A 16,285-nucleotide genomic window follows, 5' to 3' on the forward strand; every position below is an offset into this window, starting at 1 on the left:
CTCTCTCCGCCAACATCATACTGTACAACCTCAAAGGTAGGTAATGAATACACGTACTGATATCAACATAATGCTTACGGAACCTGAATAATACAGTTAGTTAGCGCTGTCTAAGCCATCATTCATTAATTATTTATCACCATTAATTTATAGGAATGTGTCTAATGACATAGGGGTTTATCCAGCATTATATTAGCCACCGCATTTAACGTTAGCTGCAGTTGGCGGCAATGTGTTAACCGAGGTCAGAATTATATAAGTTGAAAATTTCATTGACTCCAATACCTAGATGAAAACACATATCAACTATGGAGTATGGGTTATTTTTGCATAAAAGTCATATATCTATATTTTTTCCGTGGTTGGATAATTTCATATGTCTATCGCGGTAAATCGCACTCCCAGCCCACACACTCATACTACAAATCCCACAATGCACTGCGACAGCTGACACACAGGTCTGGCCGCTCAAGTGCAGAAATGTATTGTCAGATAAACTATATCGATATTAACGATATCTCGTGCTGTATCTCGTTTGAAAATATGAAACACACATGAAGTGTTGTCTGACACTACTGATAATGCTGAAGTAGGCCAAATTACAAACATTTGCAATGTAACACTTAAATAATGCAGTGCCTTTGTCACTTTGGTTGTCATTAAATGTTGTCATTAAATGTTGATTGTTTTATATTCTAGTTTTAAGATGCCAAGAGTGTCAACAATAACAACCTGCGTGAGTTGCAAAGCAGCTATTGTGGCCACCAAGACCTGCAAATATTGCCAGTCAGTACAGCCAAGAAAGCAAAGACTGGCAAAACAACTCCAGAAATTTGAGGCCAGAAAGGAGAAGTGGTTGAAAAACAAAAACAAAAACCAAACCACCAAACCTGTCTTGGTATGTGTTTAACGTCTGTGGTTATTATTTACATAATTACAGCCCACTATGTTTCAGACATTTATAATTGCTTATATTTCTGTATAAATTATATAATATATATCTTTATTTTCAGGTCGAAAAGTTAAACACATTGGGGTACAAGGCCATAGTCTTCATTGGAAAGAAAACAAAGAAGCAGAAAACCTGGTCCGCACAAGTCCTCCAGCCAAAATGGCAGCTGTCAGACCATTCTGAAAAATGTCTTGACAGGATGAAGGCTCTCTATGGAGTGTTAATTAATAGTAAGTGTGTGCGATTATTTAAAATCTTACTCCAGTCAACATAAAAATAAATGTGGCACAGACACAGCAATTACAGTTGGGAATTGTCTTGGTAGCGCTGCCACAGGGCAAACCACAATGGACCAAAAATAGCTATTCACCTGTTCATCAAATTTGATCTTTGCTTTATCGAATAGGTTTTTCGGTAACACTTTATAACAATGGTTCGTCATTAATAAGTAACTATGCAGGAAGTAATGCAGGACTAATGAGGATTACTACATTAACACTTCAGCTACTACTATTAACTAATATAGAAACAAGCTTAACTAATCAGTAAGTAATATCAAATTTAGGAGATAGTTCCTTATTAGGTAATCAATAATTACTTAATGAGATAAGCCTCATAATTAACTGTTAACTAACTGACTAATTATAAAGAACATTAACATGAAAATAACCGTTGTTTGCAGACTTAGTCAGTGAGCCACATAGCTGTCTGCCATACATAGCAAAAGAGTCAACAGCAAGATGCATTGCTCAATTCAACTTAAAAAAACTAGAGAATACAAAAGACAAATGTACTGGATGTTTCCTTATGGAGCACAGTCACTGCTAGAAAAAAGGGGACATTTGTTCTTATTACAGGAGGTGAATAATTTCCTCTTTTTGTACCATTTGTACAGGTTGTACTAACCAGCAGTCCACCACAAGTCCTGCTCCCATCCAGTCCACCACCAGTCCTCCTCCCATCCAGTCCACCACCAGTCCTCCTCCCATCCAGTCCACCACCAGTCCTCCTCCCATCCAGTCCACCACCAGTCCTCCTCCCATCCAGTCCACCACCAGTCCTCCTCCCATCCAGTCCACCACCAGTCCTCCTCCCATCCAGTCCACCATTCAGTCCGGTTGGCTACTCTACCACTGACAGAAAAGGCGTGACTGCCATTTCACACTGTGAGCGTGAGCGGCGTGTGTTTATTCGGCGTGCATGTTAATTAATGAGTGCATTCACACCGGGAGCAGGGGCAGCCCGTCAGCAGTAGTGAAGCGGGGGTTTCGGCGCCGAGTCTATTTTTGGTTAACACGCTCCATTAAAGTGAAAGCACACTTTTGATGGACAAAATAAATATGATTACACACAAAAAGTGCCCAAAATGCACAGAATTTGCATGTCTAGTGTGTTTTAACAAGAACTGTCAGAAAAGAAAATGAAGACAAAAATATTTATAGAAAATTTACCCATTTAACCTTGTTTTTATTATTCAGTTTGGGTGAAAGTATATGGTGTATAAGTATGAATCAGAGCTGTTTTCTTGGTTGTTTACCATTTACATGCAATTATTGTACACCTCCCCATCTTAAAAAACTTCAAGACTATCAAGTTTATTAATGACCAGCTTCTAAAAAGAAAATGTTAGTTGTCTTTGTAAAGAAATGCTCACACACACGCATGCACACACGCATGCACACACACGCACACGCACACACACACACGACTTGTTTAAATACATTTATGTTGTTAATAAATAACAATAAATTGTTGTTGCACCAGCAATATCTCCAAGTTTTGTTTTTCACTAGAAATTTCAAATGTCATAATTTGCCAATGCAAGAGAGTACCGGCACCTTTTTTCCCCCACTTCAAGCATATTGCATGAAAAAGTGTGGATTATGTGCCTTGTGACACTATGGTATTTAGTATGCCCATCCATCTTCCTAGAGTTATTCCCACTCATTTACAGGGTTGTAATGGGAAAGGGAAATAATAAAGTTGCTAAGTTCTTGATAAACAGCACATAAAAACACCATAAACAGCAGCTAGATTTCATGTCAGTGCATAACTTCAATAGTGCAGGAAAATATGTTGTGAAAAAGACATAAAAGCCAAGGCACTTTATATTCATGCGTTTCCTGCATTCACGTTACATTTATTATTAATATACGGAAAGTAAGTAAAGTTCTTTAAGTTAAATTTAGTAAAACTGATAAGGTTTTAGGTGCTTAAATATTATAAAATACATCATATAACCTATGTAAACAAGTAATTGTTAACTAAGCTGTTACTTTATTGCAGTTATGTTATTAGCAAACTATGCATGTGGATGATCCTACAAAAGGTAATTTTGTTCAAATAAATTAGCAATCAGGAAAACAAAACAATACTCATAATGGAGCATGCCCCGAGACTGTTTAGCCCTAATTTACACAAAGTCAAACATTTATTAAACTTTTTATTACATACAGTACAGTTTGTTGAATCATTGTTTACTCCAGAAGTGCAATCTACAGTGTTGTACATTGTGATGCAGATAAAATATAAAAAGTTAATAAAAATAAAAAAAGTAAAAAATCTTTATATTAGAGACCTCTGGAAAATCAGAAATGTGGATCTACGCTGTCTTCGTCAGCTGATTCATAGGAATCTGTAGACATGCTTTCATAGTCGCCGCAGTCATCCTCTTCAAGGACATCCAAACTATCCCATCCAGTCACTAATTGGTGATATGCTTCCTTCACCCTTTCTTTTTCAGCCTTCAGATCATGCAGCTGCATTCGAAAACGACAGAGCAAGCCAGAATATGCATCCTCTGACAGTCCTGATGGATAGGCTTAAAAAAAGTAAATAAATATGAAAAAAACAAAAAACAGAACCATGAACACTTTTGCATTAATAATGCTGCTTAAATTGTGAGGCATTATAAATATAGGAATTCTCAAGTATTTAAAGGGTAACTCTCACCCCAAAAAGCAACTTAGGGCTTAGGGTCACCTGAAATCAGAATTGACCCCATTTACTTTGTTAGCGCATATTACTAGTCTTGTGGTGAACAATTAATCCGTGTTAATCAAGTTAATCAATTAATCAAGTTAATACACAGATAAAAAAAAAACTTGTTTGCCGTGGTAATCTTTAATCAAAATCTGAAAAGTTCCTTCCGGTCTGGAATGGCGTTCCTTTTCTGATGATGTCGGTTTGACGGCTTGGGTTGAAAACGCTTAACCACTCCCCTCAAACCGTTATAGTCTGCTATGAGCGAGAGATTGAGAGGAGGAGCACTAAAGTGAAACCCTGCCCTCTGTTCAATATTCTGTTTCACTTGGAATATGTCACAACACTGGAGAAAAGTTGTTCGGTTCACGTGGACTTTAATCTACCCGAGGCAAACTTTCGTGTAAAAGCATAATTAGAATGGAAACCACACTTTTAAGTTTGAACCTTATTTTAGTTTTCAGTCAAATTGCCTGTTGAATGGGAGTGCTAGGGGCACGACTATGATAGCATCAAAATCGCTATTTTTAAAACACTAAGAAGGCTCGACATGAAACTTTGCTGGAAGTATCACCAGGGGCTCTCTACACATGAACTCCAGCATTGAGGACATTGTTTGTGTACGGAGTTTACTAAAAATAAAGATTTTGAACAACTCACTGTAGATATGTCCGCCGGCATTTTGACAGTCAAAAATAGTCGATCTCCGAATGCAACGTAACAGGGAGGAGCGTAAAGATGGAAAGCTCCTAAAGCTTAGTTCCATATAAACTCACGGATAATTTGTTGTTTTGTCATTAGTGAAAATCAATATTGACCTTGTATTTGAAAAAGGATCCTCATATAAGAAACAATACTAAAATTCAGAGTCAGTTAATTCATATTCGGAGATCGACTATTTTTGACTGAAAAAATACCGGCAAACGGAAACACAGTGAGTTGCTCAAAATCTTTATTTTTAGTAAACTCTGTGTACACAAACAATGTTCTCAATGCTGGAGTTCATGTGTAGAGCCCCTGGTGATACTTCCAGCGAAGTTTCATGTTGTGTCGAGCCTTCTTAGTGTATTAAAAATTATTTTATACGATTTTTGATGCTATCATAGTCGTGCCCCATTCACTCCCATTCACAAGGCAATTAGAAAACGAAAATATGGTCAAACTTAAAAGTGGCGTTTCCATCCTAATTATGCTTTTAAACGAAAGTTTGCCTCAGGTAGATTAACAAAAAGACCCTAGGTTGCATTTTGGCGAGAGTTACCCTTTAAGAAGTTACCTAACAATGTATATCAATTAGGGATGCAAATTATCGATTAATTCATTAATCATTAATTGACTGACCTTATCGATCGATTAGCGATTAACTGATAAGCGGCTATTTTCCTGAGAATGTAAATTTCTCACGGTATCAATAGTGTCTTTAACATAAAAAGCTAAATATTGCTTATATACTGAATAAAAATGCATGTTATATTGCTCAGTTGATGTTTTATTGTAACAGTTGGGATACGGTACAGATAATGGTATTTATGTAGTTTAACAAAATAAATTATGCACAAAAAATTAAAATACATAAAAAAGTATTGTGCACTGGCTCACCTGTTGCATGTGAATCATTAAGCAACATAAAATACATTTTAAATAAAAATCTACATGGGTAGGCTTAGCCTGCAATATTAAGCCTACATAATAATAATCTATCTGGTAAACTACTTGTATGAAAAACTTGAAACATTAGCAGCAGCACTTATAATCCTCCTTGGTCTGAGAAAGGTAACAGTAAGATTACTAGACTTGGAAACTTCAAATATAGAACTGAACACAACTAAAATCATCCCTGAGGAAGGTTACAGTAAAATTAGAGGGCGTCCCTTGTTTACACTGTCAGTGAAATGTGACCAAATTCCGATTTTTTGCTCACATGTGACACAGATCCGATATGTTTATGACAGTGTAAACAGGAAAAAAACGCATGCATTCGGATATATCGAGATCGGTTTCAGGCCTCATTCGTATGTGGAAATAAATCGGATATGTGCCAATGTGACTGTCAGATGGATTTTCTGAGGCATTAGGCGACGTTTCCACGGTTTAATGACGAGAGAAACCCACGCGCATCTGCAAAGGGACGGATGACCCGACGAAACATTGCGTCGTCGTAGGAGAGGAATGTGGACAAACGTTGACACAACAAATTGTTGTACACAACAAAATTTCGGACCCACTGCTCCTCGTTAAAGACAAAATATTAAAAGCCAGTATGCTCCCACCAGTCCTGAGATCTCTCTCACACACATTAACTTAAGCATATGCGCAATGATGGCACTTTTCGTCCTCCTTCGCCTCAAATTTGAAATGCTCCCACACTCCACTCTGTTTTGACCCCCTCATGTTTGGTTTCTTTTTTACCGCCTCAGGTTTGTGTCGGGTCTCTTGCCGCCCGTGAGAATCTCGTGTCACGTTCGCAATGTTCAATTAGCCGACAATTTATTTAATTGAGTAAATTCTTGTCGACAATTAATCGATAATCGATTAACCGTTTACATCCCTAATATCAATACACCAAATTTGCCACGCCTGTCAAAATTCTTTAGTAAACCCAAATGAGAAGCACAATTATTATCATTTAATAATCAATGATTTCAGAGAAAACAAAAACACTTACTCTTAGTAGTTAGGGCATCTGACAACGCATCAGTCTGATCATTTATATCTTGGACACTTCTGCAGATGTGATCCCAGTGTCTCTTCATCTCCTCCACAAGAATATCCTCTTCTTCCTCAAGTCTCTGTACTTGCATCAGCTTGTCAAATACCTTTTTTTTCATGGCCAGTGAAGCATCATCAACTGAAATTGAAAATGAACTCGGTATGTAACAAGCCCAAAAAAAAGGTATCATGCACTTTTTTTTACAAGTTTATCAATTAAATAAAAAATTTACATAAATTAAGGTCATACCCATTTCCCATGGCCAGATAGGCGTTTCCGCAGCAAGCAAGTCATCCGCGGAATTCAAAGTTTTGGTACTTGTTGGAAGAGAATTGTAGTGGGATATTGCATCGGACAACTTCTTCTTCTCTTCGACTCTTGTGATCTGGATCATATACAACAAAAGAAAAATTGACAGAGCTAGTGATTATAACATCCCCTTTAAAAGCAATTATGATGATCTAAATAAGAAACAACGGATTAGGGATGTGACGAGACACTTATCTCACGAGATGAGACACGAGATTGGGTTCACGAGAACAAGACAAGATTTTTGCACAATATTTTATTGAAATCCTCAGTGACCAAATTCATGACTGGAAAAATAGTCTGCAGGTGCATTTTGAATTGTTTTAACTGATAATCTTCTAATGAATGTCATTTCAAGACATAAAACAAGACATTTCCTCCGCAATCGTCATGCAATCAGTAAACTGTGATTCCTGTTGCACTGTTATGGCTCGTTTCCACTGAGCGGTACGATATGTTACAGTACAGTACGGGTCGGTAAACCATGAATCATCTAGCGTTTCCACTGCCAACAGTACCCTTACTCAATAAGCATGGTTTAGCCTATGCCGAAAAGAAGCGATCAGCTTAATTTTCGCGTGAAGAAGAAAGCGACAAACAACATTGGATGACATACAGCAGATCTTGTTTTTGCTTCTCGGCCTGTTTGTCAACGTTTCTCAATAGCAAGTACTCATATTTCAGACTTGCCAAGTCCGACTCAGGAGAATGACTCCCGAGGACGCGAGTCCGGTAATTCTGCGTCACTCAGCTCGCTCTGCTACTCCGGTTATCTCTGTATGTATATTTTATGCAACAATAAAATGAAATGTTATAAAACACCACACTGCCTCTTTTCGTTTTCATTTAAAGGAACACTTTGACTTTTTGGGACTTTAGCTTATTCACCGTATCCCCCAGAGTTAGAGAAGTCCATACATAACCTTTTCATATCCGTGTGTGCTTTCAAGTCTGTTTGACGCACCCACCGCTAGCCTATCTTAGCACAAAGACTGGATGTAAATGGCTACAGCTAGCATACTAATCCCAATAAGTGACAAAATAACCCCAACATTTTCCTATTTACATGTTGTGATTTGTATAGTCACAGTGTGTACAAATAAGAAGGTCACAAGAGACACAGCCATTTTTGAAACGTTTAAATACTTGGAACTATTTTCTCAGAAGGCGAAGCACTGCTACTTGGGCGGAGTGATTAGCGCAGCACCCGAGAACAAGACAAGATAAAGAAATCTTAAACATTATAGCCACACAAATGTGGTTCAGGCAACGCGTATTCATTATATTCACTGCACTGCACTGCACTGCAACAAAACAAAATATAAAATACAACCCTGCCTCTTTGTTTAAATATAATATAAAAATATTAAACATTTTAATATGGTCCAGGCAATATGTGTGTTTGTACTAAACAACAGATGTTGCAGTAAACAACATTACAGATCATCTTCACTGTAATAAAATTTTAAATACAAAACTCAACCCAGTCTCTTTTTTTGTCAAATTTCAGTTTTATCAATATTAGCCATTATAAAAGTATAAGTAAAAGGTACAAGAAGCTATACAATGAGAAATAAAGCAAACAAATCATTTAACTCTAGTCTAACCTTACAACGGTAAAGTTAAATAGCTTAAATATATAGTTATGAAACTTCACTTAGCCCTCAGCCAAAACGATTGGCCAGGGAACACATTATAGATTCACGAGACCAAATATCGCCCATTAGGTCTACACAAGACAAATTATATCTCATGTTTAACCACTACAAAGACGTCAGAGTCAGCGGCAAACGTCAGAACGACTAGCAGAGGAAAGGCTGTTCCAGGTGGGGTACATGAGCGCAGAGCGCCCGGTGATTGCCTGGATCTCACAACCTGGATCAAATTTTCATAAATCTTTATAAATAAACCACAGATTTGAGCTTTAAACAACTACATTCTCACCTGAAAAACTCATTAAACTACATTTCGTGACACAGTAACAGTAGTATTATATTTCAACTGTATATTACAAAATGGCACTTCTTATGTTGTCATTCCGCTTGTAGCACGCGCAAGTGACGATTCTCTGTCAAACAATCAACGTCCTGCAGTGAGTCTAGCTCCACCCTTTAGTACCGTACCACTGTGCTAGGTACCCCAACGGAAGGGTACCTAAAAAGTGGTACACTACGGTTCGGCATTTTGGTACCATTCAAAACTTTTGACATTGGAAACGGAAATAATTGCGTACCATACCGTACTGTAGCGTACCGCTCAGTGTAAACGAGCCATTAGCGACTGCAGCTCGTGTTGGATGAGCAGAGCAGACTTTACAATAGTTTACAATGGTTTTTATTTTATTTTATTTTATTTTAAACAGCCAAACGACAGTGGAGGCATGTAATGAGAATGTAACTGTGGCACATTCTATGCTTATTTCATCTCGTCACATTTTAGTCACCCGAGATCTTGTGGCATGAGATCTCGTCACACCCCTACATTGCATTTTATTTACCTGTAAGGCGATACAAATCTCTTTTTTTCTGCTGAATGCCCAAATACAACCCTTCAATCTGATGCTGCAACCCCTCTTGATCGTCGGTTCTATTGCCATCGGGAACTGTTTAAAATAGCATATTAGACTACTGAATCAGGACATTAACTAAGCATTAAGCAAGAACAGTATTTTAAGATTTAAAATACTTCAAATAAATTATCATATTTAATTTATATAAAAACTATAAAAATATGGAAAACAAAAATTGAGAATGCACCTTGAGTTGCCCATCGCTTAACGTCGCACACCCATTGCTGCAACTCTTCTTTGGACTTAACAGCCTCGATATCATCTTTGGCTTCCTTCATCTTTTGCCCAGTCTTAAACATAGGTGAGATTATGCACTTAACTGAATATGACTGTTTAAAAAGAAATGAACAGTAAATGTATGGTTTAAAACAACACTGTTTTAAAGGTGTGGTACCTTGATATACCGCCTAGACAAGTAAACGTGCAAGTTCTTCTACTTTCTTTCATTCCATCCTTTGGCATGAAGGGTGATCATATCCACTCGTGCTAAACAGAAAAAACACAGCTTTTATACACACATAAATAAATAAATAAAACCTTAAATGCCTATTCACTGGCCATTAATATTCCAAGCTTAAAGGAATAGTCCATTTCAAAATGAAAATTCTGTCACCATTTACTCTCCGTCAAGTTGTATGGAAGTTGTTCAAGTTATTCACCCTCAATTTTTTTCTTCAAGACAACACAAAATATATTTTTAGGAATGTTAGTAACCACACAGATAATGGACCCCATTGACTTCCATAGTAGGACAAAAATACTATGGAAGTCAATGGGGTTCATCAACTATCTGGTTACCAACATTCTTCAAAATGTATTTTTTTTTTTTTTGTGTTCAGCAGAAGAAAGAAATCATACAGCATTAAAACAACTTGAGGGTGAGTAAATTATGAAAAAAGCATCATTTTGAAATGGACTATTCCTTTACACACTTTATGAAAAGCTAAACAACTAAAATGAGCACAAATATAAAATAAAATAATACTAAATGGAATACTAAATTCCAATAGGGTCCTTACACCATAGGTGCTCAGCCCGAATTACTTCAATTTCCTATAATTTTCAGCCAAAATGCATTTTTAAATTTGACTATGAAATTTTATATTCTATTGTCTAAATCTACAGACTTACGTACATATGACACTTACCAGCCTTACTCATATACTTTGTTGTAAGAGCAACACGTGATAGAAAACTGTTAACTTGTTCTACTTCTTCACCTATAGTAGTGCCTGCTCCCGTTTGATTTTTACCACTCCACTGGACCTATAAAACAAACCGGCACAATTTAACAGACAGAACAAGATTAAAGTGAAAATGAGTACCCAGAAATGAGTGCCACTACATAAATGTAAAAAATTATTATTATTATATAAAGACCTTGTACTATTTCATGTTGTTTAAAACAATCGATCAACGATTACCTTTACACAACTGCAGGTAAAAAAAAGAAAAACAAAAAAAATCCTGTACATTATCAGTACTTGCACAAACATTATTAAAGTTTACAATAGGTCCCATGACCTTCATCCAGCATGTAGGTATATTACTGATGAAGGTCATGGGACCTAAACGTTGTAAATAGGCTATTTTGATACGTGTGCAAGTACTGATAGTGTGCAGGATTTTTTTGTTTCATGTCATTTAAAACAGAGTTACCTCACAGCTGGTAGAGTGTCCCTTTGTGTGCATAACAGAAAGAAAAGGCTTCATCTCTGTTAACGGCTGCAGACATGGAACTGCCTGTGCAACTTTTTGTAAGTAGGGCCAATATCGACACATGATGTCTGTGCAGAAGAATCTGCAGTTTGTTTTTGAGGCCACTTCTTTTTGCAAAAACATTGGATAAGCAAATATTTCACCCCTCTGCATGTTCAGTCCTTTAAGCAAGATGTTGTGTCTGCAAACTGCCACCTCCAACCCTTCCTCATCCAATTTATTGCTGGACTTCTTTGAGGTCTCCCTGGCAGCAGCCCATGTGGATTGTCCACATTTGCCTCTCCCTTGTACCTGTAAGATAGTAGTAATAATAATAATAATAATAATAATAATAATAATAATAATAATAAACAGCATTATCAGTAAAGCGTAATATTTCAGTTAAACAACAAAAATACTAATAAAATTATGGAAGCATACTGGGTTGGTCTTTTGCTGAATTAAATCAACAAATGTTGCTACATCTTCATCCTTGGCAATGAAAACTCCATCATAGAAAGGCTGCTCCTCTACTCTATATTAATTACAGTGGAACAAATTGGATAAGCCAATATACACTAACATAAACATGTATATAAATATTCATTTGATATACTGGCGACCTACAATCCAATCCAAATAAGTTACAATGACAACCCTGAACAATAAAAAAATTGGATTGAATAAATACTTCATTTTTAAGGAATACATACCATTTATGTTGATGAGATGTACTAATCGGCCAGCACTTACAGACATGTTTTGAGGCACACAATCACAAATATTTTGAGGTTCTTGGATGGGTAACAAACATGCTAAAGAAAAAAAGAACATAATTAAAATATGACTTAGAATTTTAGACTTGTGTATTCATAAATATGTTTGTCTTACCTTGCTCACATAATGTGTGTTGGCCATTGATGTCCTTTACAACACTTGATGGAGGGATAGGTTTAAAGAAATTTTCTAAAAAATAATCTCTGTTATGCAAAGGAAGGTATTGGTGAGTTGACACATCACAGTTGTTGCAGTAATGTGGTTTTGGCAAACAGTCCTTGCACCTTATCACTGCTGCCTTCACTCTGCAGTGATCACAAGATATGCAATAAACCCTATCTGAGGCGAGCGAGCAATCCAAGAGTTTTTGTCTTGCTTATATCCAATGGTTTTCAGACACCATTTGTCTTACAGTCCAGTTGTGAGATGCAGACATACTTTTCTCAGCATCATGGATAAGAGCATCATGGAGCTGCTGTAACTGTATATCTTGAAAGCCAAAATCATATATAAGAAAACAAATGGTCATAATCTAATTGTATTTTAATTTACCAAAACACAGATAATGATAAAAAAAAAAAAAATTACAAGATAGAAGTCTTTTGTAACTTACCAATAGCAGACTGTGCATTGATGCCTATATCTGAAGAATCCTCATTCATACAAGTCTCAGCAGCACTTGTATTTACTAGAATAAGTTACAAAAATGTGTCAGTAAAACCATTCCATTATTTTTGAATGTTTTTTTTTTTTAACTCTACAAAATGGACACAATCAACTTACCAGGATCAATCAAAGTTTGGTTGCTTGTTAATGGACGGACCACTGAAGCTTTGGATTTACCTGTACACCAGTGTAAAAGTGATAAGCCTCTATAAGATTTTTGAAAACAAGAACATTAAGAGAAAATAAACATGATATTGTCACTTACCCCCTTTTCCTTGTTTGGCTTCTCGTTTTGAATATACCAAAATACCTCTTTTGTCTCTTTTTTTCCATCTGATCATTGGAACGTCTTTCTTTTTCTTTTTAGGTCGTGATTTAAGAGCAGTCTCCTTCTAGCCATAAGAACTATGTTATCAGTATAAAATGCTACAAAACGAACAGTATCATCATTATTCTTAAACAGTTTAAAAGACCATTTACTTCCTGCAACTCTTGCAAATCAGCCATTATTTCATCGATGTCAAGTTCTAATTCCTTTTCCATGTCCTCTGCAGTTGGATCAGACAAATCATTGGAGGCCATTATTAAAGAATGCTTACCCCAGAGAATGTCTAATAGGAAGACGGGCTCTGCTTACCCCGGGTTTTTCTGAAGCGGAAGTCGTCATTGTTTTATAGCAGTGCATTAAATATATTTGTTGTCTTATTTGCTCAAATATCCAAAGGAAAACTCTACAGTAGTGTTTTCGCAACTTTAAAAAGAGGGGAAAAAAATTAAAGAAATTAATAAAAGCAGTCAGAAGGATGTCATTTTTGGATGACACCCTCACAGCAGCATTTACCATTTTTTTTTTTTTGTGTGTGTGGTTTGATGCAAATGTAATATAATACAAAGTATAGTGTTATAAATGTGGGAAAGCAATTTACGATGCTGATCGTAGCCTACTCATCAAAGTCCGTGAATATTTACATTTGCTTACATTCACTGATAACAAAAGAATATACAAATATTCTGAGATCAATTACATTTGAGCAGTTCGCCTCTAGGCTATTTGTATGTTAAGTTCAAAATCTCCCAGTTTTAATTGCATGAAATGTCCCAAATGTGCACTAATGGGAGAGAACTGAAGCAAGCTTACTGAAAACAGAACAGATCAATTGATATTATGGGGTCAATATAACATTTTATGTACCAGGGTTAATTGAAGCTGGGAGTCCACTGCCCACTCGTAAACTTGCTGTACGTTTCACCGAGTACATAACAATCACCTGACTGAAACGTGAAGTCGTAACGTTCAGGCAAAATTTGTTCTTAATGCTTTCGATATCTTATTTTATATTCGGCTTACAGTTAACTCATAACTTACTCGATAGACACCAGAGACACAGCTATACAAATGAATAAAAGTGGGCTCGCCGTTCAAAAATAGTTTGCCAACTAGTTTTGTGGGGTTTGGTACGTAATCAACACGGCCATTATTGCGCGATTCCCTTCCGTTCAATTTCAGTAAAACACAGAAAACTAAAACATACAAATGGATTTTTTTAGAATTAATTGTTCCATTTGCGAGGCAATGCCATACTCTTTCGGTAAACACGTAAATTACCTCGGCGACTCTTTCGGTAAACACGTAAGTTAAGTTACCTCGGCGAAGTGCGATCCAGAGCCTATGCTCATCGGACGTCTATCCTCAGTCACGCAGCCTGGGCACCTCAGAAGAGTTTAAATAATTCAGAATTGATATTAAAATAAATGTGTCTACGTCGGAGTCCTCACATATTGGAGATCGTCGCTTTTATAACCTTTAATAAACACGCATCTGGAGCAGAGAATAATTGATACCACTTAGCGCCTCCAGTGGACGTTTCACCCGAAAAGTGCAGTGAAACGTACCTGGAGGTACGTTTTTCAGGTTTTGCAAAAATGTAGCCAGAGTAACGTATTTCCAATGAGACTGGGTTGGCAAAAAAACAACAACAAAATGCATTTACATTACAAACAAAACAAAAATGTAGAGAGACTTCAAAAGAAACTGCAGTGCAAAACATAAATCTATGATCAATACAATATCTGTAGATATACTGTAATAGATATAATATAATATATCTATAGAATAATATGTCTGTTGTATAAGGGCAGACCTGACACATATAAAATAATGCAGTTTCTGTAATTCCATCTGATGTTAGTGTTTTTTATGACATTGTGCTATGATTGACTAAATGTTCCTGGTGGAAGAGAACATGTGTTAATGTTTTGGTAGACATGGTGTATTGTGTTAGTGTATTATTGTATATTGAAAATTAGTTTTGCAGTTTAGTTTATAATGTGTGATTTTGAGCATGAAATTAACCGTTTTGCCAATTGTGTGTTTTAGGTGTGTTGGTGCGTTAAGAGTTTAGGAAACTTGTTAAATGTATTGAAAAATCTGTCATAGCGATTGTAAAAAACTGTAATTGTATGCATTTTGTGTTAAAGCAACAAGAAATGTGTTAATAGTATAGCTTACACAGACGGATGTAGTGCTAACTGTGTTAAGAGTTTTGGAAAATTGTTAAATGTATTGAAAAATCTGTCATAGCAATCGTAAAAAACTGTAATCTTACTTAATGTTAAATTCAACATTTACTAATATGTTATTAAAATCAAAGGTTGTATTAGTTAACATTAGTTAATGCACTGTGAACTAACATGAACAAAGAACAGCTGGATTTTTTATTAACTAACATTAACAAAGATTAATAAATACTTTAACAAATGTAGGCTATTGCTCATTGTTTGTTCATGTTAGTTAAGACACTAACTAATGTTAACTAATGAACCTTATTGTAAAGTGTTACCTACAGTAAATGATATCTGGTGTCTGAATAACTTTTGGTTTGACTGTATTTTTCACCCTTGCATTTCTGTTTATTTTGTAAATATATCCTGAATACACACATACCAGTAAGTCATCACCTTTATTTCTATAGTGCTTTAAACAATACAGATTGTTTCAAAGGAGCTTCACAATAGTAACAAATAAAAATTCTCCTGAAAAGCCTCTAATAAGCCAATAGTGTCATTATTCAGATCAAGACAGTTCAGTGTTGATTTAGTTCATTATGAAAAGTTCATCAGTTGTACATACTGTATATACAGTGTATTTGTGCACATACATGTACGTGTGAAACTCCTGTAACTACTGAACACCGAACAAGCAAAACACACAGGAGAGTGTTAGTAACATAATGGGGTTTAGTATTTTAGCAATTCGGGAAAAACTGTAATAAGATTTGTGTTACAGAAATTGGATTTTAACAATAAACACACCCTGATAAATATTCAGCTGTGTGACAGATTTGATCACACTTGAATATGACAGAGAAGAGAAATAAAAGAAATATAGATTTGGTTTGCTTTAAATCTGATGAAAGAAGGACTTCAGTGTCTCCCGTCAGATGAAAACATGATCTCTGTGTGGAAGAGATGAAACAGATAAACTACTGTTATATTCATGATCTCATATCTATTATTACAGAGTAAACATGAATCTAACAGTTGCTATATTAGATGAATCACATCCCTTATGTGCACATGAATAATAGTGAATATTCATGTAGAACTTTGGGTAACACTTTAC

The 16,285-nt window shown here is 36.0% G+C and overlaps 2 long non-coding RNA genes across 2 annotated transcripts; both read right to left on the reverse strand.

The window, feature by feature from the left end:
* Nucleotides 1-9,709: 9,709 nt before the first annotated feature.
* Nucleotides 9,710-11,749, reverse strand: LOC307159924. Its single transcript, XR_013821463.1, has 5 exons — nucleotides 11,662-11,749; nucleotides 11,182-11,532; nucleotides 10,671-10,788; nucleotides 9,917-10,008; nucleotides 9,710-9,812 (listed from the first exon to the last, which is right to left on the reverse strand). It is a non-coding gene; the product is annotated as an uncharacterized lncRNA (long non-coding RNA).
* A 661-nt stretch (nucleotides 11,750-12,410) lies between these two features.
* Nucleotides 12,411-13,041, reverse strand: LOC307160737. Its single transcript, XR_013821624.1, has 4 exons — nucleotides 12,929-13,041; nucleotides 12,781-12,840; nucleotides 12,611-12,685; nucleotides 12,411-12,486 (listed from the first exon to the last, which is right to left on the reverse strand). It is a non-coding gene; the product is annotated as an uncharacterized lncRNA (long non-coding RNA).
* Nucleotides 13,042-16,285: the final 3,244 nt, after the last annotated feature.

The sequence above is a fragment of the Squalius cephalus genome (genome assembly GCF_949319135.1).
Source record: "Squalius cephalus genome assembly, chromosome: 6".
Lineage (NCBI taxonomy): Eukaryota > Metazoa > Chordata > Actinopteri > Cypriniformes > Leuciscidae > Squalius > Squalius cephalus.